Genomic DNA, 27,447 nt, shown 5'->3' with positions numbered 1-27,447 from the left:
GTCTTTATAATTTAAATTTAATAGTGCTAAAAAATGTTTAAAAATCGAATCATTGGAGAAAAGTCACACCCCTCGTAGTCCGACTATTAAATAAGCATATACTATTAACAAAACTCTTATTTGCTTAATAATATAATCTGTATCATCATTCACCATTTTTAAAATAATTTAATTAATCTTTAATGAGAGAAGGCAACACCAGGTAGTTTAAATTGGCAGTGAAATGATAAAAAAACAAAAACAAATTATATTTCTTATGCATATGATAGCATCAGTTTAAACTGTGTCTTATTTAAATATAAATAAGGTTAAAAGTCGCACTTTCTGCACATAGAAAGTAAATATACATTTCCCTTAATGGCAAAAAGCTTTCTGCAAAGTTTAAAATGTTCTTACAGTCATGGAAGAAATTATTCACTTTCTTGTTCATTTTAATGCCTGGTACAACTAAAGGTACATTTGTTTGGACGAATATAATGATAACAAAAATAACTCATAAGAGTTTAATCTAAAAGCTGACATTTTCCATGGTTTTATTGATAATGATTTTGGTTGATTAACACTATCTATTGTTTATATGACTTTTTTTTATCATTTCGGTTGTGTTAATGCAAACAGTGCATTTTGGAAAAGGTGTGATATTTTTTTATTTATTATTATACTATTTTTCTCCTGTAATAAAACATATAAAGTCTATAATAGACTGTGTAACTGTCACAAATATAATGAAAACAACAAAAAAAGCTGATAAGAGTTTAATTTAACAGCTGACATCTAGACATTTTCCATGGTTTTCTTGATAAAAAAACAAAATAATTATCAAGAAAAGCATGGAAAATGTCTCTATCTGCTCTTTTTGTTCTCATTATATTTATCCAAACAAATGTACCTTTCGTTATACCAGACATTAAAATAAACAAGAAAACAAGGGTCTAATAAGTTTTTCCATGACTGTTTTTATGGACCTGTTTGTTCTGCTAAAGCAAAGAAATGACATTTGAAGTGGCGTGAGTCTAAAGAAACACTGAGTTACAGCTGAGTTTAGTAAATATTACATTTTTTTAGACGTAAGACTCTTCGGCGAACAGCAGCTGGTCGAAGTCTGGCTCTGCGGCGGGGTCGCTGCACCTCTTGAGCCACTCGCGGCGTCCCTCCACCAGCGCCAGCGCCACCTGCTGGCTGCTCTGGGGGCTGCTGCGGGGGTGGGACGAGAAGTATTCCTTGACGGCTTTGGTGGCGCAGGGCGACAGGCAGAAGCGGCTCTCTGGGGGGTCGGCCTCGGGGACCTTCAGCCCCGGGTCGCTGGGCAGCCTGGCCCGGGTGGAGGCCCGCTCTACCAGCTGGCGGGCGGGCTCGGACCCCCGGCGCCGCTGCAGCTTGGCGCTGCTCGCCTCCTCCACTGACTGAGACTTGTGGTGTTTGAAGAGGGACAGAGGGGCGGAGGACGGCTTGTAGAACAGAGACGGAGACTGTTTGGGCTCCTCAGGCTGCTGGTTGCTGGTGCTGAGCTGCCGGATGGGGAACCAGGGGGACTTGGGGACCTGGAGGCTCCCGGTGGAGCGGTGGTGGGGCGGGGGGCTGCAGGAGTCCTGCTTCAGGGGGCGGGGCTTCACCTTCACTCCTCCGTCCTTCGAGGCTCTGCGTTTGTTCAGCTTTCCTTTCTCAGGGACAGCTTTCCTCTCGGTCTGTCCTCCCTGCTGGTGGAAACAGAGTTCAGGTTCACTTAAGATATTTACTTATATTTGTCCTTCAGTGACGCTAACTTCAGTCACGTTACAGCTACAACTTGTTTTCCCGATTGATCCCAAACCTCATTAACAGGTCAGAGTCCCAGTTCACCTGTCTCCCCTACATATATCCTCCCTCCTCTGTCTGTCCATCCTCCATCTGTCCTCTAGCCTTTCTCCCGCAATCCCTCCTCTCTATCTGTCCCTCTCTCCCTCTGTCTGTCCCCATCCTTTCTCCCTCACCTCCATCTATCCCTCTCTCTATCCTCTCTCCCTCCTCCTGTCCTCTATCTTCTCTCCGTCTATCCTACCTGTCCCATCTGTCCTCCTCCTCTCTCCCTTCTCCCTCCATAATATGTCCTCTATCCCCACTCTCACTCTCTATCTTCTATCCCTCTGTCTGTCCTCCCTCCAGTTATCAGACAGGACAGGTAGGATAGATGGAGAGAGGACAGTGTGAGGTCCTCTCTATCTGTCCTCTGTCTGTCCTTTATTCCTCATCTGTCCCTCTGTCTATCCTCCCTCACTCTGTTTGTCCTCTCTCCCTCTCATCTCTGTCTGTCCCTCTGTCCTCCATCTATCCTACCTATCCTTTCTGTCCTCCTTCTCTCTCTATCCTCCCTCTCTGTCCTCCATATATCCTCTCTGTCTGTCCTCCCTCCAGCTATCTATCCTCCCTGTCCTCTCTCCTCTGTCTGTCCCTCTGTCCCTCTATCTATCCTTGCACCTCTATCCTCTCTCTGTCCATCCTTTATCTATCCTCTATCCTTCATCTGTCCCTCTACCTATCCTTCCTCTCTCCGTCTGTCCATCTGTCCTCCATCTATCCTACCTGTCCTGTCTGTCCTCCTTCTCTCTCCGTCCGTCCTCTATACCTCTCTATCCTCCATCTTCTCTCCATCTATCTATCCTCCCTGTCCTCTCTCCTCCGTCCCTCTCCAGACATCAGGTTACTCACCCCGGTCTTGTCCTCCTCGTCCTTGTCCAGGTTGTCCTGCTGTGTGAGGGACAGCCTCCGTCCTTTCTTCAGCCAGGAGTTTGGGTGTAGACCTCTGCAGCTCTTGATGGTCCCCCAGTTCACTGAGTCTTTGGGTGGGGACCCTTTAGGACCAGTCCCGGGGTCCGGCTGTCCCCCAGACGTCATGGCGAGGGGCGAGCTGCAGGGGGGCGGAGTCTTGTTGAGGTGGAGTCCCTGTGCGGAGGTCCAGGTGTGGTCCAGAGAGTCCAGGGAGTCCAGGGAGGAGCGTGTTGGAGCGGGGGAGTTAGGGGTGGAGGAGAGGCTGGGGGAGCTCTCCCCGCCCCCCCCTCCTGATCTGCTGGCACCGGGACAGAGTGTGAGTCAGCGTGAGGTTCAGCTTCTTAGAGAGCTCTTCATCATCGTCTTCGTCCTCTGCAGAGAGACCGTCGGTGCACGCTCCCAACTTTGCTGCGTACGCGATGGCCGGCTCCGAGCGCCGCCGCCGCCTGTGCCGGGACAGAGAGTCCAGGCTGGAGGACGGGTCCCCGTCGGGAGCGTCCTGAGGAGAGGACAGGTCTGCGTCCTCTCTCCTGGTCCTGGTCCTGGTCCTGGTCCTCCCCAGTGGGCTGTCTGTGTGTGTCCCGGGTAAGTCCTGGTCCTGGTCGTAGTCGCTGAAGGTGAGGATGGAGTCCAGGCTGCCCTGCAGGTCTTTGGGCCGGATCAGTCTCCGGCTGCAGGGGGCCGGGGACCCCCCCCCGCTGCTGTTGTCCAGCTCGTTCTCCAGACTGTCGTAGGACGAGTCTGTCATGGGGTACAGCCAGGACTCTACACACACACAGGACAGGGACAGATGTCACGACTCAGGACATCAGTCAGCATTTTTCTCTTGAAATTCTACAATTCTACAATGTCATTTACGGAAGCTTTTATCCAAAGCAAGAGATGGTTAGTAATGGAGCTAACAATGAAATATAAACAATGTTTATTGGGATTTTTTCTTTCTTTTCTGACACTTCTGGATAATTAAACAGGAGGGTTAAATGATAACAATGCCTAATCCTTTTTAATTTATCATGCTTTTTATGTTAAATCTCGACCTGAAAATCAACTAAAGCTATCAGCTAAATGTCGTGATATCATGTCTTTACTCTACTATACTACTAAAATACTCTTATATTGTTTCCTAAATGTTTAAGTAATATTCTACCTGATCCCATCTCGTCAGTGTCGAGTCGTTGTGGCGGTCCTCCAAACAGCGAGGACGGCTCCTCCCCCAGAATCTGCTGACAGTGTTCGATCATAAACTTCACCAGCTCACAAACCTGCAGCCGACAAGAGGAAGATTCATATGAGACGAGTGAAACAACTCAGATTAATTTATCGTTGTTCTAGTGTAGCTACACTAACTGTTCCCAAGGCTGTGTGGAAGCACTCTGACTCTCAATTTCACCATTTAAACTTCCTCTTGTGTTGGGGTTTTAGGTTTTAAATGTATAAAAGTACCACACAACGTTAGTTTATTGAGGCTTTTTGACTTTGTGACGTCTTTTCTTTTACCTCTATTTAGTTGGTTTGATTTGCTTGATTGGTTGTTGTTTGTTTGCAAATCTACATTTTGTATTATTACTTATTCTGCTTTTTATTTTGTATTTAAGTTCTATTTTTGACACAAAATAGTAAATATATAGAGATCAAAAAAACACCATATATGTTAATATCAAAATTTTAAAAATTAAATTGAAAAAAAGTTATTTGAGAGATGTATTCTAATACCCATCAGTAATAGTCAGGTAACATAACAACCTTTTATGTATTTATATAATTCTCTTGAGGTTCATTTTACCATTTTTAAAAACTGAAACAAGGGGTAAGCTGTCAAAAGAAAAGCCCACACCCAAAATATTAAAACTAATCTTTTCATGGGTTAGGAATTCTAACAAGACAACCAAGAGGTAAGAAACAAATTGGATGATAAATTATTGTTTTGAGGGTATTTTATGAATCATTTAATGCAGGGATAGTAACAGCTAAGCTAGTAAACACAAGAGGAAGGTTAAAAGTGCCTAATTTCTGTGGTTTTGCAGGACACTGTCTCCACATTTCAGAAAGTCAAACTGCTCTAAAATTAGACCTATAAAGCTGATTTGGGACATTCCTGAGAAAAGCTTTATGTGCTTCTGCGCTCATTAACAGGAATTACCAAACACAAAATGCTCCAAAAATAACATTCAGTTGACCGTTTAAGCAGCTCAACGTCAGTGTGAATGAAACTACAAAGAATAAAGTTGATGACAGCAACTAAAAGAACAATATACTAAAATATCCTGTAAATATTTTCATCGTAATGTGACTTTTTCATAATATTTAATATCAAATTAGACAGTAGAGGATATTTTCCTGACCCCAGGCCAACAAAGGTTCCTCTATTGTTTCTTGAGATTGCAACAAAGCTTAGACTCATTGAATTGTTTTGCAACATGAGAACAATTCTGGGTGTCAGAAATAGCAGGAATAGCTGGCTGGGTTGAATTCCTCAGTGTGTTGGCTTGAATATTGTTGAAATCAGTTTTAATAATTTACTGGAGATTTTAAATGTTTTTTAGTATGAATGCTCAAAGTTTCAGCTCTGATTCCAGGTCAGATTGTTTTTCTTACACTTATAAATAAACACATTTTATTTATTTGACCTGAAAATCTGGGGGGGAAAAATTGAAATTAAATACTAAAACTGGTTAAGTTAGTAACTGCAGCCAGTTTCAGCCAAGTAAAAATAAAAATAAAATTAAAAATCATTCTAATTCTAACTTGACTTCACATTCTGAGTCAAGATAATGATGTTGTATCTTAATTCTCCTGATTGTAAACAGATAAACTGACCAAGACTATCACTAAAACATCTCATAATGTTGCATTCACCTGACAAACTCAACTGTTTTTATTACAGTAGTCCAACTTAAAGGATCATTTTCATTTCTGCCCCTCTCTTACCTTCTTAGTTTCTTCTCCCTCCACCTCAGGGCTGCACGGTGCTCCAGGAGGCCAAAGCATGCTGGGAGCGATGCACACCGACAGGTTGAAAGTGGTCATCTGGTTCTCGTGGGCGTTGGCCTGGATGCCGTGCAGCATGGCGAGCAGGTAGCGCAGCAGCAGGGCGTTTTCTTTGGGGAGGCGGCGAATCATCCTGCAGAAAGACAGAAAAAATATGTATAAAAAATATATATGTATCAGTCTTTAAGAAGAGACGATTCTTGTTTGATTTGTTGCATCAGGTGTCTAAAAAGTAGGGCTGGGTTTTTAGAGTCAATTTTGGGCTCAAAATCGATAGTAAATTTCATTTTCTAATATATTTTTTTAAATATATTTTTAGATCAGATCAGTTAAGACAACAGTGTGTAGAAAAAAAATATTAATAATAAAAATAAATATATATATATATACACACACACATACATAAAATATATATAAAATAAAATAATTAAAAAATAAATAAAATAATAAAACAATAAAACATACATATAATAAAATAATTAAACATACATATCATTTTCTAATATTGATTCATAAATCCTGAGATCACTCTTTATATGTATACTTCTATTCTGGTGCCTACCAGAATAAAAATATACATATAAACGTACCACGTAGTGGTATATTTTCCCCAGAAATAATAGAAAAACATATTTTGATTATATTTTGTGGTGTCCAAAATTTGCCAAAAAAAGTCAAACTATAGAATGTCGATTTTTGTCAAATATTATCGAATTTTAAAAATGCCTAAAAAATTTTAAAATTGTTTTATTATAGTCTGTTCATATTAGAGCATAATGTGGCCAGAAATAACAGAAATCACCATATTTTGAGATGTCCAAGATCTAAAAAAAAAAGTCATACGAATGTCGAAATTTTTCGTGAAAAAGTCATAACATTTTTAAATGCCCCGAAACTCTCAAAATGGTCTTATTATTGACTGTTGATACACGTAGTTGTTTATTTTTTCCCAAAAATAACAGAAAAACATCATATGTTGAGATGTCAAAGAATTTGAAAAGAAGTCATACTAAATGTCGATTTTTGTCAAAAATGGTCACATTTGAAAAATGCCTAAAAATGTTAAAAATTGTCTTATTATAGTCTGTTGATACATATTGGAGCATAATCTGGCCAGAAATAACAAAAAACACCATATTTTGAGATGTTCAAAATTTGAAAAGAAGTCATAGCGACCGTTTTAGACAGAGACAGGATAGAGTGTGTGCATGTTACCTCTTTACGTCCTGCACTTGTTCTTCCTCCTCCTCCTCTTCCTCCAGCACGTCCATCCATTCCTCGTGCAGCTCACAACACAACAAGCTGCTCGGGATGCTGCGCAAGAAGTCCTGGAAACAAGCAACACAAAGGTTTCTGTAAGATGTGTCACTCCAAATAAGAAAAGGTATCACACAGAATTTAAAAATATATTATACAAATCATTGTTTATTGCTCCTCTTGCTTTGGAATTTGTGTTAATTAGTAAACAAGGTGTGTTCATTTGTATATTCATAAATATAAATCATTAATATGCTGCACTGTAAATATGTGACATGCACTCGTAAACAAACTTTCAGTGATCCCTCCAGATAATAACACTTTATAATCCAGATTACAATAACAAGATAATCTATGCTCCTCAGGTGTGAACAGCTTGTCCTAACGTGGCTGAGTGGGATGGAGCGGATTAATTTTGTGCTCACAGATGTGGGTCAATAAGGTAACTAACACAGTGATTTCAAGTTCATCGTTTACTTTTGTTGTCAACAGTGGACGCAAACCCCGACCTCCTGGGGGAAAGTTGTACGCTCCTCCATCCACCAAACCCCCTCAAAAAAAAGTCATACTATAGTATGTCGAAATTTTTCGGGAAAAAGTCATAAAATTTTAAAATGCCCCAATCCTTTTAAAATAGTCTTATTATAGTCTGTTGATACATGTAGTAGAATTTTTTTCCAGAAATAACCAAAAAAACATACTATTTTGAGATGTCCAAAATTTGAAATTCGAAAAAAAAGTCATACTATAGCATGTCGTTTTTTGTCAAAAATGGTCAAATTTTAAAATGCCTAAAACTGCTAAAAATGGGTCAATTATAGTCTGTTGATACATATTAGAGTATAATATGGCCAGAAATGACAGAAAAACACCATATTTTGGGATGTCCAAAAATGACCCCCTCAAAAAAAAGTCATACTATAGTATGTCGAAATTTTTCAGAAAAAGTCATAAAATTTTTAAATGCCTCGAAACTCTCAAAACGGTCTTATTATAGTCTGTTTATATGTGTAGTAGGGTGGCTTTTCCTGAAATAACAGAAAAACATCATATTTTGAGATGTCCAACCACCAGCCCCATCCTCCAACCACCAAGTCCGAAAACTTAATTGACCTCAAGTTCGAGAACGATCGTGACTTCAAAACCGTTTACTCTTGTTGACTCGCTTGGGAGTGATCCCTGACCTCCTGGGTGGAAGTCCGGCGCTTGTCGCAGCCAACCACCAGCCCCAAAAATCACAGTATGCCAATAAAGTCACAGTCTTCAACTAACTTTAAAAACTCCAGCTATAATAAAGACGTGGTCTCTTGTCAGAGGAAGCTGGAACTCTCCACTGTCCAGAGTGTCCCGCAGCTCCCGCACAGCCCGAGCCCCCGCAGGCCGACGGAAGATCCCCCGTGTCCACGAACCCTCGTGGTACAGAAATGCCATCATGTCCTGGTGAAACAGAAGGTCAGTATGTGAAGTGGGTTTTTAAATTAATAATAAAGAAATAGAAAAAATAAATTTTGCCTGTCATACTATATAGCATGTCGATTTTTGTCAAAAATGGTCAAAATTAAAAAATGCCTAAAAATGCTTATTATAGTCTGATGATACTTGTAGTATGTTGGCTTTTCCAGAAATAACAAAAAAACCATCATATTTTACATATTTTTTTAAAAATTTGAAAAAAGCATGTCGATTTTTGTCAAAAATTGTCAAATTTTAAAATGCCTAAAAATCCTAAAAATGGTCTTATTATAGTCTGTTGATACATATTAGAGCATAATCCGGCCAGAAATAACAAAAAGACACCTTATTTTGTGGTGTGAAAAATTTGAAAGAAAGTCATACTATAGCATGTCGTATTTTTTGGTGAAAAAGTCATAAAATTTTTAAATGTCCCGAAACTCTGAATATGGTCTTATTATAGTCTGAAGGTACGTGTAGTAGTATTTTTTTTTTCAAAAATAACAAAAAACACCATATTTTGAAATGTCCAAAATTTGAAAAAAATAAAATAAAGAAATACAAAAAATAAATCGTGCCTGTCATACTATGATAGTGTCAATTTTTGTCAAAAATGGTCAAATTTTAAAATGCCTAAAAATCCTAAAAAAGGTCTTATTATACTCTGTTGATACATATTAGAGCATAATCTGGCCAGAAATAACAAAAAGACACCTTATTTTGAGGTGTGCAAAATTTGAAAGAAAGTCATACTATAGCATGTCGATTTTTGTCAAAAATTGTCAAATTATTACCAGTCACTCACCAGTACGGGCTTGGGCAGCGTGTCCTCCACACAGACGGAGCTGAGCGGCTGAGCGAACAGGCAGCCGCGAGCCGAGCTGGAGAGAGACAGCTCGTTCAGGTGGGAGGAGGAGCCTCTCCAGAAGGCCCAGGTGATGAGGGAACGCCTCCTTTTAAAAGACTTCTGACTCCACTCTGGAAAAAAAAAACACAATGCACCAGAATGCATAAGCAAAAAGTCCTATTTTTTCTCACTTGTGGCCAAGAAATAACAAAAAAACACCATATATTGGGATGTCCAAAAGTGACCCCCTCAAAAAAAAGTCATACTACATATAGCATGTTGAAATTTTTCGGTAAAAAGTCATAACATTTTCAAATGCACCGAAACTCTCAAAATGATCTTATTTTAGTCTGCTGATACGTGCAGTAGGGTGGCTTTCCCAGAAATGACAGAAAAATACAATATTTTGAGTTGTCCAAAATCTGAAAAAAAGTCATACTATAGCATGTCAATATCGGGCAAAATTATTAAAATTTTAAAATGCCTAAAACTGCTCAAATTGGGTCAAGTATAGTCTGTTGATACATATTAGAGCATAATATGGCCAGAAATGACAGAAAAACAGCATATTTTGGGATTTCCAAAAATGACCCCCTCAAAAAAAAGTCATACTATAGTATGTCGATTTTGGTCAAAATTGGTCAAATTTTAAAATGCCTAAAACTGCTAAAAAATTGGTCAATTATAGTCTGTTGATACATATTAGAGTATAATATGGCCAGAAATGACAGAAAAACACCATATTTTTGGATGTCCAAAAATGACCCCCTCAAAAAAAAGTCATACTACAGTATGTTGAAATTTTTCGGGAAAAAGTAAAAAAAAATATCAAACGCCCCGAAACTCTCAAAACAGTCTTATTAAAGTCCTATTTTTTCTCACTTTTTTTTTTTAAAGACTGATGAGCTCACCTGCAGGTACGTGCAGCGTTTCAGCCGGCCGAGGTTTCATGATGAACTGGCACTGCTTGTACACCTGCATCTGCTCCACCTGCATGGCCCGCTGTCTGTCTGCGTCCCTGCAGCCTCCCTGAGACATCGTGTGTCTCACATGACTCATCTGGATGCTGAAGGGAAACTCATGACCTGAGACAGAGGACAAGAGGCAGCATCACTCCCTGCAGGCGTCTTAAACTTCATCTATCACACCAATGTCAAGATTTGGAGCAGAACTTCTCAAACTTTTTCTCTTCTTCAGAAATAATTGTAGCATTTTTTTTTTTTAGGACAACCTCCGTCACTGACCGATCAGAGGATAGGGGGCGTTGTCCCTCTTGGAGATGACCCACAGCTGGAAGTCTTTCACATTTCCCTGAGCCAAACAGAGACACAAAGAGCTCATAAGAACAAGAACAGTACAGCGAGCTGCCCTCTGTAGAAACCACACAGGCTGTCCTGCACAGCAGAGAAGTACCAGAAGCGAAGATGCGACAAAGAAAAGTATTCTGTGTCAGTGTTCACATGCCGAGTGTTTGTATCACATGGAACTCGCACAACCGAGCTGTTAGGAAGCTGCAGGGCTTCTGGGAAAACATCTTCCTGTGTTTGGTGAGAAAAAGTTTCATATCTGAGGACGTTCTGAGATAAGAAGCGTCTTTTCTACACACACAATCTTGAAACGAATGCCTTAGATTTGTTTTTATTGTGACCGAGAAGATAAAAACTGTTGGATGTGACGGTGGAATTGTTTCTAAAGAACCTCTGACCTTGACATTTCTTACTGATATTATTTAAAAATGTTTAGTCTGTTTGTAATAACAACTGGTTTCATTTCTGTCGGTCACATTCTTCATTCATTCAACTAACTAAAACCGATTTTCTGTCTGTTTCTCCTTCAATTTTATGACAAACATTCATCTGGATAACTTCACACTTGGCTGTTGTGGTTATAGCTCCGATGGTAAAGCCATTGCCCACTGACTGGAGGACTGGCGGTTCAATCCATGGAAGTCTGGAGATATTGAACTTGAATGTGTGACTCTACTGGTAAAAAGGGTAGAGAGTTTGTTTCAAGAGAAACGAACAGCTCAGGGGGGAATACACCATAGTAGTATAAAAGCTTTCAATTATCGCTGTGGAAATGCTTCAGAAAATCAAATTTAAAATACTAAAAATGGCCCAACTAAAGTCTGTTGATACATATCAGAGCATAATTTTGAGGCTGTATGATATTGGATTTGAGGTATCCAATACCTGAAAAAAGTCAGACGATAGCATGTTGAAATTTTTTCAGGAAAAAGTCATAAGATCCAAAACTGTCAAGATATTCTTAATATAGTCTGTTGATTCACGTAGTGGTATATTTTTTTTCAGAAATAGCAGCAAATCACCGTATTTTGATAGCATGTCGATTTTGGTCAAAATTGGTCACATTTTAAAATGCCTAAAATGGCCCAATTATAGTCTGTTGATACATATGAGAGCATAATATGGCCAGAAATGACAGAAAAACACAATATTTTGGGATGTCCAAAAATGACCCCCTCAAAAAAAAGTCATACTATAGTATGTCGAAATTTTTCGGGAAAAAGTCATAAAATTTTAAAATGCCCCAATACTTTTAAAATAGTCTTATTATAGTCTGTTGATACATGTAGTAGATTTTTTTTCCAGAAATAACCAAAAAAACATACTATTTTGAGATGTCCAAAATTTGAAATTCGAAAAAAAAGTCATACTATAGCATGTCGTTTTTGGTCAAAATTGGTCAAATTTTAAAATGCCTAAAACTGCTAAAAATGGGTCAATTATAGTCTGTTGATACATATTAGAGCATAATATGGCCAGAAATGACAGAAAAACACCATATTTTGGGATGTCCAAAAATGACCCCCTCAAAAAAAGTCATTGTCGAAATTTTTCGGTAAAAAGTCATAAAAAATGTAAATGCCCCGAAACTCTCAAAACGGTCTTATTATAGTCTGTTTATACGTGTAGTAGGGTGGCTTTTCCTGAAATAACAGAAAAACATATTTTGAGATGTCAAAATTTTGAAAAAGTCATACTATAGGATGTCAATGTTTGACAAAAATGGTCAAATTTTAAAACTGCCTAAAAATGCTTGAAATGGTGTTATTATAGTCTGATGATACATATGAGAACATAATGTTTCGAGAAATAACAAAAAAACTACATATTTTGAGGTGTCCAAAATCTGAAAAAGTCATACAATAGCATGAGACAATTACCACGAGAAAAATATCTTATGTCGAGATAACGAGATAAATAAATAATCACAAGAAACCATCTCGAGAAACATTCTTGTTATGTCGAGATAAAGACATAAATACCTATCTTATGTCGAGATAAAGAGATAATTACCTATCTTGTTTTATGTCGAGATAAAGAGATAATTACTTGTTTTATGTCGAGATAAAGAGATAATTACCTTTCTTGTTTTATGTCGAGATAAAGAGATAATTACTTGTTTTATGTCGAGATAAAGAGATAATTGCCTTTCTTGTTTTATGTCGAGATAAAGAGATAATTGCCTTTCTTGTTTTATGTCGAGATAAAGAGATAATTACCTTTCTTGTTTTATGTCGAGATAAAGAGATAATTGCTTGTTTTATGTCGAGATAAAGAGATAATTACTTGTTTTATGTCGAGATAAAGAGATAATTGCCTTTCTTGTTTTATGTCGAGATAAAGAGATAATTACCTTTCTTGTTTTATGTCGAGATAAAGAGATAATTGCTTGTTTTATGTCGAGATAAAGAGATAATTACTTGTTTTATGTCGAGATAAAGAGATAATTGCCTTTCTTGTTTTATGTCGAGATAAAGAGATAATTGCTTGTTTTATGTCGAGATAAAGAGATAATTGCCTTTCTTGTTTTATGTCGAGATAAAGAGATAATTGCCTTTCTTGTTTTATGTCGAGATAAAGAGATAATTGCTTGTTTTATGTCGAGATAAAGAGATAATTACTTGTTTTATGTCGAGATAAAGAGATAATTGCCTTTCTTGTTTTATGTCGAGATAAAGAGATAATTGCTTGTTTTATGTCGAGATAAAGAGATAATTGCCTTTCTTGTTTTATGTCGAGATAAAGAGATAATTACCTTTCTTGTTTTATGTCGAGATAAAGAGATAATTACTTGTTTTATGTCGAGATAAAGAGATAATTGCCTTTCTTGTTTTATGTCGAGATAAAGAGATAATTACCTTTCTTGTTTTATGTCGAGATAAAGAGATAATTGCTTGTTTTATGTCGAGATAAAGAGATAATTACTTGTTTTATGTCGAGATAAAGAGATAATTGCCTTTCTTGTTTTATGTCGAGATAAAGAGATAATTGCTTGTTTTATGTCGAGATAAAGAGATAATTACTTGTTTTATGTCGAGATAAAGAGATAATTGCCTTTCTTGTTTTATGTCGAGATAAAGAGATAATTACCTTTCTTGTTTTATGTCGAGATAAAGAGATAATTGCTTGTTTTATGTCGAGATAAAGAGATAATTACTTGTTTTATGTCGAGATAAAGAGATAATTGCCTTTCTTGTTTTATGTCGAGATAAAGAGATAATTGCTTGTTTTATGTCGAGATAAAGAGATAATTACTTGTTTTATGTCGAGATAAAGAGATAATTGCCTTTCTTGTTTTATGTCGAGATAAAGAGATAATTGCCTTTCTTGATTTTACTACTGTAAGTTGTTTATTTACCTTTCTATCGTGGCTCAATGCAAAGCAATAAAGATTCTGATTCCTAACGTGAATTTTATGTGAATCTTTAGTAGTTATGTTGTTTGGATATAAACCATATAACATATACATATAAAACAACATACACCCATCCAAAACAAACACACAAACAAACGCAAACAGCCACAGTTTAATCACAGAGGAGATTTCTAAATGAATACAAATAAACTTTAATTTATAGACAGTGCAAAGAAAATATCTGAACCTGGAAAGTGCCAGAATATAAAAAATAAGCAGATAAATAATGGATATAAAACCGCCACATATGAATTAACAGGATAATGGAGAGTCATAAATAAATAATAATAGCAGAAGGAGAAAATAAGAGAGAAAAGCTCCTCTGAGATGACTGTAAAAGGGCGCCAAACTCGGTCAAATTTACTCGGAAAATATACAAATTTTCTCTTCAATCACACAGAATATAATTAATAATCAAGTGTGAAAGAGAGGGAGGTCATGCAGTAAGAATTATATTAATTTACAGTGTTATTTTGGGGAAAAAGCAGCATTCTGGTCTCCACATTCTCACAGCAAACAGACACACATTCAGCATGTATCAGACATTTCTTTTCTTCACTCACGATGATGCTGAACTGCTGCAGGGCCAGTCGGATCACCTCATTGGTTGAGTCTGAGTTGCTGACTGGCAGCGTCTTGGTCTGATCGGAGCAGAAGGACATTACTAACGTATATTGCTGCAGCATTGCTACAAATTTACTCTCATCACAGACATTACAGACTTACAACAGCAAAAGAATTGATGCCCTTCCCGTACACTCTCAGAGGAATGGTTTTAGGTTCTTCCTTCTCCTTCTCTTCTTTGATCCGACTGCAGAGGAAACCAGAAACATCAGATTTCTTACAGTAGAGACACACTTTATGTTGATGCACAGAGGCTGAGTTTACCTCTTGAGGAGGGAGAGCCATTTCTCCTTCTGTTCGGCTGAGCTGAGGGGAACATGGAGAAGATGTTATGAGAAGATTTCAGGTGAAGCGTGAGGGATAACATTCAGTTTGACAGGTTTTATCTTCTCATCTGGTCTGTTTTCTGGTAATTTGGCATGTCCCCTAAATTTGAAAAACTACTATAGCATGTTGTATTTTGTCAAAAATGGTCAGATTTTGAAATGCCTAAAATACTAAAGATGGCCCAATTAGTCTGTTGATACATATTACAGTACAATCTGTTCAAAAATTACAGCAAAACACCATATTTTAAGGTATCCAAAATTTGAAAAAAGTCATACTATAATATGTCGTTTTTTGTCAAGAATGGTCAAATTTTAAAATGCTTAAAAATGCTTAAAATGGCCCGATTATGATCTCTTGATACTTATTAGAACAAAATGTGGCCAGAAATAACAAAAAAAAACAAAAATTTTGAGGTGTCCAAAATTTGAAAAAAGTCATACTATATTTTGTCAAAAATGGTCAAATTTTAAAATGCCTAAAAATGCTCAAAAAGGCCCATTTATGGTCTGTTGATACTTATTAGAACAAAATGTGGCCAGAAATAACAAAAAAACACCATATTTTGAGGTGTCCAAAATTTGAAAAAACTCATACTATAGCATGTTTTTTTGTCAAAAATGGTCAGATTTTAAAATGCCTAAAAAATTCTAAAAATGGCCCATTAAAAGTCTGTTGATACATATTACTTTATAATCTGTCTAAACATGACAGAAAAACAAAATACAAAATATTTTTGAGATGTCTAAAATTTGAGTAAAAGTCATACTATAGCTTGTCAAATTTTAAAATATCTAAAAATGCTTAAAATGGTCTTATTATAGTCTGGTGATACATAATGTGGCCAGAAATTACAGAAAAACACCATATTATGAGTTGTCCAAAAACTGAAAAAACCCCACCATATCTATGTTGAAAATCTTCAAAAAAAGGTAATAAAATTCTACACAAAAGGATCCCCAAATCAAGAATAAACCTCTGTTTATCTGTGTGTGTGTGTGTGTTACCTGAAGGTAGCCACACAGTTGCAGGTGGGCCAGCCCATGACGAAGCTCCTCTCGGGGCTGGTGCTGCCCTCACACACCTCGTCCATGCAGCCGGCCGTCCACATCTCACACACACACACCTGGGCCTTCTGCTTGAAGTTGTTGGCCGATCTGTGAGCAGAGGAGCTCTAATTTTAACCGCAGACTCCAGGTATTAACCTGATTCACCTGCGAAGGCCGAGAGCGGCAGCCAAAACGTTGCTGAAGGATAAAAATACAGCGACACTCTTGTTCTTACTTGGCTTTGGCGATGAGCAGCGTGTCGTTGAACAGGAAGAGGTGCCGGTCCTGAGTCTGCATGCCGGTCTTCAGCTGGGCGTGTCCATGCAGCAGGAACGACCTGTCGGAGCCGGACAGGAAGGACTGGACCAGGGAGCAGGTCTCTGGGCACACAGGGGCCAGGCAGCTCTCTCTGGAAAACAAACACTCATCATAAATAGGTTTGATTTGACAAACACACAAACTAAAGAAGGGTTTCTGAAAAACTGCACAGAATGTTTCCTAAATAATTTATTTCTCAGCTTCTGTATCTGATAGAGACATGAAATAAAAATCAATTAAATGCTCAAACTCTTGGCTTTAACTCTCGAGCATTGCCATTACCCTCAAGTGCAGAAGTAAATTTGTGAGTTTATTAGCCGCAAATTTGTTTTTTTTCTTGTAACTTTGTGAGTATATTCCCTTAAAATTGTGATTTTTTTTTCTCTGAATATTGCCCTCTCCTTCCCCAGCTCCTTTTATTTATTTTTTTCCCCCTTTTGTCCTAATATGCTGTCGTACAAACCTGCCAGCATGTTGTGGAGTTAAAAAGGTTAAAGGCTCATCTCGGGTGAAATATAAAGTTATAAATAAACAAGTTAATGTCATTAAAATTTGTGACATTTATAAATATGTCCCCGTCCAGCTTGTGTAGAGTTTGAAACTCCTCTGACAGTTTGTATTACAGTAACGTGACCGACTGCTAATGCTCGGCAGCTGCTAACTCGTGGGGTCATGTTTGTGGATGACCTGCAGTGATTCAGTCAGCCTCGTGTGTTATGATGGCCGAGTGCCTCTTTAATCAGATTATTCACTTCAGATCTGTGTCTCCGTCCCTCATCAACAAACACAGAACAGCTTCCAAATACCTGGAGACATTTCTGTACATTGAGTCTGCATGATCCACTGTGACTTGTGTTTGGGATTTCATCCAGATAAGTGATCAAAGTCTTCATTATCCAAATCGTGTTATGTGATTGGGAGTCATGTGTGCAGAGTTGGGTCAATCTGCAGATCAGAAACTCAACAGAACAGAACTTTAATCTATAAAATGATGCTTTTTCAAAAGCTGTTTATTGTTCCAAAATCACTGGCAGCTTTATTGTTGGAATAACTATTTAATCTACTAGATTATGACCAGGTTGCCAGTTGAAAAAGAAACCTGACACTTTAAAAATGGACCAATTATAGTCCGTTGATACATATAAGATAAGTTCAAAAATGTCAGGAAAACCCCATATTATGAGATGTCCAAAATCTGAAAAAAAGTCTTGTCGATTTTTGTCAAAAATGATCAAATTTTAAAATGCCTAAAAATGGTCTTATTATAGTCTGTTGATACACATTAGAGCATAATATGGCATAATAAAATGACAGAAAAACACCTTATTATAAGATGGTTAATATCTGGAAAAAAAACCCCTCATATTATAGCATGTCAATTTTTGTATAAAAAAATGGCAGAATTTTAAAACCTCTAAAATTGCTAAAAAAAATAAAAATGGCTCAATTATAGTCTGTTTATTACATGTAGCAGTATATATTTTTCCAGAAATATTTTTTTCCCAATAAACAGAAAAACAGCATATTTTAAGATGTCCAAAATTTAAAGACAATGTCAAAATTTTGTCAAAATGGTCAAGTTTAAAAATGCCTAAAAATGGCCCAATTATAGTCTGTGAAAAAAATAAATAAAATAAGAATAAATTAATTTCTGAAATTCCTGACATATTCTGCTCCAATATGTCCAGAATTTCAGAAATTGATTTATTCTTATTCTTATTTTATTTATTTTTTTTGCATACAATACTATGATTTTTTGAGATATTATACTATACAATGTTTTTTTTTCTCTTCTCTCTGAAGACACATTTATTACTTCTTTGCGGTTAAATGAGGCGAGTCTGGTTTCTGAAAACAAAAAAAAACCAGCACAAGCTCAGCCCGACTGTGTGTCAGATTGTGAGTTATTCAGGCTTCACACTTTAACCTCCAGCACATTTACACTCTGACACTCGGATCATTGCAACCATGTGTTAAAAAAGCAGTCAAACTGCTCAGCTTCAAAACTTTCTGGCTGTTTGCTCTGTGATATAGTTCACCTCTGTGTGTTTGCTGAACATGAGTCGGGGTCAGTGGATCAGTGGGGCGCTCCACCTCTGCAGGAGCTCTTTAACGAGGTTATTTCTTCTTCACTTTCTCTCCATATGTTCAAAGACGAGGCTATGAATAGATCCCTGATCCTCTGATAAGTCTGGCCACATGAGGATAATCTACCTGAGTGGATTCAACACCTCGCTCTGGGTCGAGCCTGGGACCTGTGAGTGTGTGTGTGAATGTGTGTGAATTTGTGTGTGTGTGTGTGTGGTCTCAGGGTCCTGACCTCAGCGACCTCTGTGTAAGTGATTCTAAGGAGGTTATAACTGCTCTGATCCTCGTGTTGAGCTGCAGGGGAACATGCAAACAGCTGGAATCATCTGCAGGAAGTCCAGAACAAACTGTTGTTCACATCAGGACGCATTTATAGAAGTTTAGGCTGAGATTTTTGCAGAAAATTCATGGTAAAGCTTGTGTATATGCACCTGCACCAGAGGGGCCAGCTGCAGCAGGAGAGATAAAAGTTCCTCCTGCAGCTTGACGTGTTTCTCAGCGTACCTGTTGAGAGTCTTGGACCTGGTGAGAGCCTTGGTGAGGACCAGAGACGGAGCAGACTGACGCCGATAACTCTGAGACTTCATCCTCTGGAAGACACAAAGACAGACTATAAATTAATGCAAATAAAATGCACAGAATGGCAACGTTTCCTAAATAGTTTATTTCTCAGCTTCTGCAGCAGATAGAGACATAAAATGAAAAACATTTCGAAGCTTAAACTCTTTGGCTTCTCAGCCTCTGTAGCACATAGAAATATGAAATGAAAACTGTCTGAAAGCTGAAACTCTTGGCTTTAAGTGTAAATCATTGCCTTGTCTTTAAGTGCATAAACATTTTTTAAAAACATTAATAAACAACAACAAATAGAAGCAAAACATTCCTATTAAATATGTTTTTTTCTCAAAAATGTGTGAGTTTTTTCTTGTAAATTTGTGAGTTTATTTCTCATAAATTTGTGAGTTTTTTTTCTCGTAAATTTGTGATTTTCTTTGTTGTAAATTTGTGAGTTATTTCTTGTATATTTGTGATTTTTTTCTTGTAAATTTGTGAGATTTTTCTTGTAAATTTGTGAGTTTTTTTCTTGTAAATTTGTGATTTATTCTTGCAATTTCTGATTTTTTTTAGTAGACTGACGATAACTCTGAGACTTCATCCTCTGAAAGACACAAAGATAGAGAATAAATTATTGCAAATAAAGAGTTTATCCGATGACTGCTATTATTCACATGTTAAAGAGAGTCACATTTATATTTCAGCAGTAAGTGGACTGTGTGTGTTTCCACTCAAAAGTCTTAAAACACATCAAACACCTGTAAAATGATGTTAAAGGAACCATTTAACGCGGTGCACAGCAGAAAGCTCCCACAGAGCGCTCTGCTGCAGGATTATGTCATGTTTACTCTCTGCTGGTTCGTTACATAAGAACCCTAATGTTCTCTGCATCCATCACGTCGATGGACGGTCCGTGGCCTCCGCAGAGACGGGAACGCCAGATTGAAGCCGGAGAATTTAAACACGCAGGAATGTCGGAGCAGGTGACGACAACACAGAGCGCTCTGTGTCTGCCGTGACTCTCTGACCTCTCCCACACTTACTCACACCGCCACAAAGGTGTGCAGATTTACCTCTTTATTTCTGATTTTATACATAATTTTAATTACAATATTTATGTATTTATTAAACAACAGGAGGAAAAGGGGATAAAATAAAATAAATATAAAAAAATAATAGAATAATATTAATATATATATTTAATAATAAACTACCAAATAATACTTTTTTATAAATGATAAAAGAAAATGTAAGTCTTTCACTCTACTTTCAATTTTAATCTTCTATCTTATTAATAACTAAATAGAATAAGAAACAACAGAAGGGGAGAAAAGGTATATATATGTATATATATTTATTATAAACTACCAAATAATACTAATAAATAAATAATAATAACATTTTTTTAAATAAATACATAAATACAAAAATAAATGAATAAATAAAAAACACCTGTGATATATTTCCAAAGTCTTTCACTCTACCAAATAATAAATTGTTTTTTAAAAAATAAATATAAACAATAAAATAAGAATAAAAAACAGCACACACCAGGGATACATTTTCAAAGAAATAATAAAATAATATAAAAAAATAATAATAATAAACTACCAAATTTTCTTTTCTTAAATGAATAAATAAATAATTCATTGTTGATTTAAAAAAAAAGTATAAATACATTTCAAATTAAAAGTATTTAACTTTACTTGTCAATCCTTTAATCCACTTCTGTCAAATGGGGGAAAACAAATTAATAGATAAAAATAAATAGACAAAAATAAATAAAATAAATAAATAAAATAATAGCTACATCAGCAGCAAACCCCTCAGTTGTAGAAGAAGGAATGTGTTTACTCTTCAGGTGGTATTATAACTGATCAAATAAAATAAAATAAAAAACAAAGATGTAAACATAAACATAATGGCGTGTTCATATTTTCTTTTTTGTCACATATGTCTGAAGTCTAAGTGTCCATGTGTGACACCAAACTTTAACTATTTATTACAGTAAATAAAAAGAGTTTGTATTGTGCAGCCATATGGAGACCCTTTTGTTTTTCTGAGCTGGATCTTATTATCCTGGTTTCCTCAGAGGCTCATTAAAGTTTAATTTAATCTAATTGTAGGAGGATTTGTGAGTGTGGAGCGAGGTGACAAGGTTACATAACACACTTCTTTCATTGTATGTCGGATTAACACCGTCACCTCATACTTAATGTGGTCGGATGGGTATACTGTAAGATATTAATCCAATTAATGCAGGTTTTCTTTTGCTATATTTGTTTTTATTGCAACATTTCAGCTGTTAGACATTCATTTTCTTTTCCTGATGAAGGTTTAACAGCAGAAACGTTGTATTGAATAAATAACTTTGCAAGTTAGACAGCATGCTGCATATTTTTTTATCTCCTTTATTTACACATTTTTTTTTCCTGTTTTGAGAAGTTTCATGATTGAGACTATAATAAAGATGAGGTTTATCATCTAGTTAATATTTTTTATTTAGCATTGATTTATTTCCCAGTGTTTCATTATTTCCATACTTGCTTTATTTCTCTTTATACAATTAAAGTCATCATTATAATATTTGAGCTAAAGGCGAACATGCTGATGCAACAAAATAATTAAATAATACTTTCAAAAAAGTTTGTTTTTAAATCTTATCATTGAAAACAATTTTAGCAGTTTTTAATAATTAAAAAAAATACAACAAGCCTCTTTTTGTTTTTTTAAACAACAGAAGAAAAAGGGGGAGAAAATAAAAAATAATATCAAATAAAAATAATATAATAAATAATAATATAAATACAATTAATACATATATATATATATATAAACTGCCAAATATTATTGCTTCCTTTAAATTAAAAATTAAACATTCAATAAAATGTTTATCATAAGGTCAAAAAAAGAAAAAAAGAAAAGGTAAAAAAAAACGTTAATCATAAAAAATGTAAATTAAATTAACATTAAAATTAAATTAAATTAAAAAAGTTAAGGATGATTGTAAGGGCCCATGACTGACAGGGTCCTAAAAATCTTAGTATGTTAGTAAAAAATATATATTATTAACCTGTCGCCTTAAGAGAATCATGTCTTCCCATTGTTGCTAATAAAATTAACAGTTTTTTGTCTTTGTTTGCTAATTTATAATAACAAATATTTTTTGCCGACCATCATTTGCTGCAGGTAAACCATCCACTGTAGACAACTTTCCCTGTCACATATTTCACTGAAACCGACCGACAGCCATCAAACTCTGCAGGCTAGAAAATGAAAAGCTCCACAGTGAGAAAAGATCAATCCAGCTCCACACATTTCTGACATTTCACAGTGTAATATCATTGATTCAGCAGGGTCACACAGTGGTGAGACATTCCTCACACCAGCTACAACACCACAATGTTCCCCTTCACTACCAAACACAAACCAACACCAGCTCTAATGTTCAACGGGGTTAATGTTGGGAAAAAGATCCACCGACACACAGCACAGAGAGAACCAGCAGAGAACCAGAAGAGAGAGAGCAGAGAAACAGCAGAGAACCAGCAGAGAAACAGCAGAGAACCAGCAGAGAGAGAGAACCAGCAGAGAACCAGCAGAGAAACAGCAGAGAAACAGTAGAGAAACAGCAGAGAACCAGCAGAGCGAGAGAACCAGCAGAGAGAGAACCAGCAGAGAGAGAACCAGCAGAGAAACAGCAGAGAACCAGCAGAGAGAGAGAACCAGCAGAGAGAGAACCAGCAGAGAAACAGCAGAGAGAGAGAACCAGCAGAGAGAGAACCAGCAGAGAGAGAGAGCCAGCAGAGAACCAGCAGAGAACCAGCAGAGAGAGAACCAGCAGAGAGAGAACCAGCAGAGAGAAAACCAGCAGAGAGAGAACCAGCAGAGAACCAGCAGAGAGAGAACCAGCAGAGAAACAGCAGAGAACCAGCAGAGAGAGAACCAGCAGAGAGAGAGAGCCAGCAGAGAACCAGCAGAGATCCAGCAGAGAGAGAACCAGCAGAGAGAAAACCAGCAGAGAGAGAACCAGCAGAGAACCAGCAGAGAAACAGCAGAGAACCAGCAGAGAGAGAACCAGCAGAGAACCAGCAGAGAGAGAACCAGCAGAAAAACAGCAGAGAACCAGCAGAGAGAGAACCAGCAGAGAGAGAGAGCCAGCAGAGAACCAGCAGAGAACCAGCAGAGAGAGAACCAGCAGAGAGAGAACCAGCAGAGAGAAAACCAGCAGAGAGAGAACCAGCAGAGAACCAGCAGAGAGAGAACCAGCAGAGAAACAGCAGAGAACCAGCAGAGAGAGAACCAGCAGAGAGAGAGAGCCAGCAGAGAACCAGCAGAGAACCAGCAGAGAGAGAACCAGCAGAGAGAAAACCAGCAGAGAGAGAACCAGCAGAGAACCAGCAGAGAGAGAACCAGCAGAGAAACAGCAGAGAACCAGCAGAGAGAGAACCAGCAGAGAGAGAGAGCCAGCAGAGAACCAGCAGAGAACCAGCAGAGAGAGAACCAGCAGAGAGAAAACCAGCAGAGAGAGAACCAGCAGAGAACCAGCAGAGAGAGAACCAGCAGAGAACCAGCAGAGAGAGAACCAGCAGAGAGAGAACCAGCAGAGAACCAGCAGAGAAACAGCAGAGAACCAGCAGAGAGAGAACCAGCAGAGAACCAGCAGAGAGAGAACCAGCAGATAGAGAACCAGCAGAGAGAGAACCAGCAGAGAGAGAACCAGCAGAGAGAGAACCAGCAGGTGCTGCAGGGCTCCAAGAATGTGAGACAGCGTGTTTCCTCCCCTGAGCTTCTGAACTGTTTCATTAAGATATTGTGGTGGATTTGCACATCACAAAAGTTCACTTTATTCACTTAAAGTGTCCAGATGTCACAGTGTAAACAGGCATAAATCACTTGACTTATTCAATAAGTCATCCCACTCCTTTTCAGACATGATTTATGCTTTTCATTCACTTTTTTCTCCTTGTTTGTATGACAATCTTTACCTTTTACATGTGCAAAATAAGCAACTAATTTAAAATAAGCTGGAGATGCACTTTGGCTAATTTTGTGTCTTTCTTGGGTCATTTTTTGTCTTTTTTTTAGCTGATTTTGTGTCTTTTTTTCTTAATGTCTTTTTTGGTAATTTTGTGTGTATTTATAGAAATTCTGTTTCTTTTTTTGGCTACTTTTATGTCTTTTTGGTTAATTTTGTTTCTTTTTTTTTTTTTTTTTAGCAAATTCTGTCTTTTTTGTAATTTTGTGTCTTTTTATGGAAATTCTGTGTCTGTTTTGGTTAATTTGTGTATTTTTTTGGCAATTTTGTGTCTTTTTTGGTAATTATTTGTCTTTCTTGGCTAATTGTGTCTTTTCTGGTAATTTTATGTGGGTTTTTTTTGGTAATTTTGTGTCTTTTTATAGTAATTCTGTGTCTTTTTTTGGCTAATTGTGTGTATTTTTTGTTAATTGTGTGTCTTTTTGTCTAATTTTGCGTCCTTTTTGGTAATTTTGTATTTTTATATAGTAATTTTTGTGTCTTTTTTGTTTAAATCAGAACGTGTAGGCGAGAAGTTGCAGCCGATTCAATCATTAATGAAAACAAGGACAAAGTGTGCATCAGCAGATCTTCCTGCAGCCACTAAAGAGGCTGTCAGTGCAGTTAGCAGGTGGATGAATAAGAATAAGTAGCAGTCTCTTCTTAAAGCTTGAGAGATTCAGCAGGTGGGATGAAGTTTGGGGGAACTACAGAAGTTAGAGACGTCGGGCCCTGCAGCAGGAGGAGACAGACAACTTTTTGGACCTGAATAAAGGAGCTCAGGTCGACAGGAGTCGTTCTATTATAAGCAAGAGAAAGCTGCTGTGTCCCAAAGTCAAGCATCATTCCTTCCTATTATATAATGCACAAACGGAGCAGCCTTCTGAGTGTGCAGGTTTGCATCATTTGTCTTAAATTCAGCGACCCAGTGCACGACAACAAGATGGTTTCTGCATCATTGCTGCTAGGAAAAATATATTTTGGAGTGGTTTCCTGATAGGGTCCCTCCCTACTGTCTCTCTGATAATTTGCATTACAACAGACCGGTTTTATTAAATTTAGCAGCCCTGTTTGGAGCGAACTATTACTATAACTGTATTAGATGCTTGTTAACACAACACAGATGCTGTAATCCCAATTAGTGTTAAGTGATTACACAAATCCTTACAGCGTGTTATTAATAGTTGAATGAAGACGCGTCATATTGTTACTCAGCAGGGCTGCAACTTTCTGGTAAACTTCCAGAAACTTCATGGAAATTATGGGAATTAACTGGAAGCTAGGGGTAATTTAAACAAACTGTATCGTATCCAAACATAAATATAATCTTTTTGTTTAGTCATAAGCAGACATCCATGCAAAATAAGACAATTAAAAAACATTTTAACAGATTTATTTGTAAGTAGAACTTTATCAAGTTGTAATTATTTCATTGAACAACAAAAACATGTTGAGTTGAATATTATTTGTTTATTACCATGGAAAGTTTCCAATGTTTGCAACCTGACTCAGCATTTGTTATTTATTTATAATAATAATACATAACAGATCAAATGAGTTTTAGTCAACAATTAGATTTCTGAATCACTTTTATCAGCTCAAAACTACTTTATAGTGCATTATTAATAATTTTATACATTGATTTCACAATATATAATGCAGGAAATGTTGGCTGCCGTGATTTAGAAATTCATTTTTATTATATTTTAAATAGTCAGCAATTAACTGAAACTGAACAGTAATTATGTTTATTTGTCTATTTATTTTATTCCTATTTATTCTTTATTTTCTCAGTTATCATGAATACATTGCTTGTAAAAGGTAAAATTATTTTAAATACTATTTAATACAGTTTTATGTGTGAGAAAGTAGCAAAAAGTTGGAAAAAATGCACTATTTTTATTTATTTATTCTCTTTCCAACTATGTTATTTTAATTACTTGTTTACCATTTTGGTCAGATTCATGTTCCGGATACACATTGTTATACTGTTTATATTCTGAAGGTTTTTACAGACATTCATACCCTGAATTATAAACATTTTATTCCTAAAAACATGAAGAAAAAGTAACTTTTTTATTGCTTCTGACAGTATTTTCTGATCAATGAAATGATAAAAGGAGATTTCCCAGTTTCCTTCTGTAAAAAACTTTGAATCTATATCCAGTGTTCAGATTTATGTTCTGAAAATATATGCAAATTAGCGCATATTTAATGCATTGTTTGCATATCTACACTTGTAACTTGGAACATTTTTGTATGTCGACTTTTTCTGTTTAAGCTGCTGTTTGTTGACTAAAGCCTTAATCTATACTTCTATTTTTTTTGTTCACCACAGCAAAATTCTATGTATGTTAATAAAAACCGATTCTGATTCTGAAAAATATGCAAACTTGTGCATATCTAAACATAACAGAACACATAAACATTCAGAAAACTTGTAATATTTTTGTATGTTGACTTTTTCTGTTTCAGCTGCTGTATTTTGACTGAAGCTTTAATCTATATCTATATTTTAGTACTTTGTTTGTTCACCACAGCACATTCCTTGTATGTGTAAACCTTTTTGGCGTTAAAAACGATTCTGATTCTGCAAATGTGCGCATATTTAATGAGCCCTCGCCTTATTTGCATATCTAAACATACAATTTCAGAAAACTTGCAATGCAAAAAAATATTGTCTTAATTTAAATAACAAACAGGGGAAGTTTCATGGTGATATCTATAAGTTTAAAATTGACCCTATTCACCTGTAAGAGTCTCCGCGTAAAAACAGTATTTAAAACTTACCCGTTTGCTCTCCTGCCGTCCTCCTCCTCCTCCTGCTCCTCGGCTGAGGCTCTCCTGCTGCTGCTGCTGCTGCTGCTGCGGAGACATGTTGTCCATCCAGCCTCCAGACGCGCCTCACTGCCCGGCTGTCCTCAGGTGATGCAGGGGAGAGAGAAATCCGGTTAACACCCTCCGTCTCCGGAACAGAGAAACCATCCCAACACAAGCGTTTCTACACCGGAAGTCACTGGAAAGTTTCAGAGTCTGCGAGCAGGGACAAAAAACGAGAAGAAGTTAGACGCACAGCTCGCTCAGGGAAGGCTGTGCTGTAACCAAACGCGCCTCCTGTCTGGATTATCGGCGGCTGTGCCACTTCTTAATGCGTCTTTACGCACAAACGGGGAGGCGGCGTCAACACGCTGCAAGAAAAACAGGCTCATCTATTTTTAACCGGAATGCAGAAACAAACAGTGAAAGTTAAAGTTTATTAGGTGAGAATAGTTGTTTGATATTCACCCAGTGGTGGAATGTAGTAGATACATATAAATATGCATAAATATTAGAAAAATGGGAGTTCAACACGTTTCCCTAGTTAAGTTGTTTTCCTTTTTTCCCCTCCAACTGTATTGTAACAATTAAATAAATTATTGAAGAAAAAAACATAATTCTGTTGGATTAGATATATAATA

The 27,447-nt window shown here is 36.9% G+C and overlaps 1 pseudogene; it reads right to left on the bottom strand.

Annotated features, from left to right (window-relative positions):
* Nucleotides 1-943: 943 nt before the first annotated feature.
* LOC131963173 (rho GTPase-activating protein 20-like) lies at nt 944-26,801 on the bottom strand (annotated as a pseudogene).
* Between the last annotated feature and the right edge of the window lie 646 nt (nt 26,802-27,447).

The sequence above is a fragment of the Centropristis striata genome, chromosome 24 (genome assembly GCF_030273125.1).
Source record: "Centropristis striata isolate RG_2023a ecotype Rhode Island chromosome 24, C.striata_1.0, whole genome shotgun sequence".
NCBI classification, from domain to species: Eukaryota; Metazoa; Chordata; class Actinopteri; order Perciformes; family Serranidae; genus Centropristis; species Centropristis striata.
The sequence above is the reverse complement of the archived record's forward strand: the minus strand, read 5'-3'. Positions and strand labels throughout refer to the sequence as shown.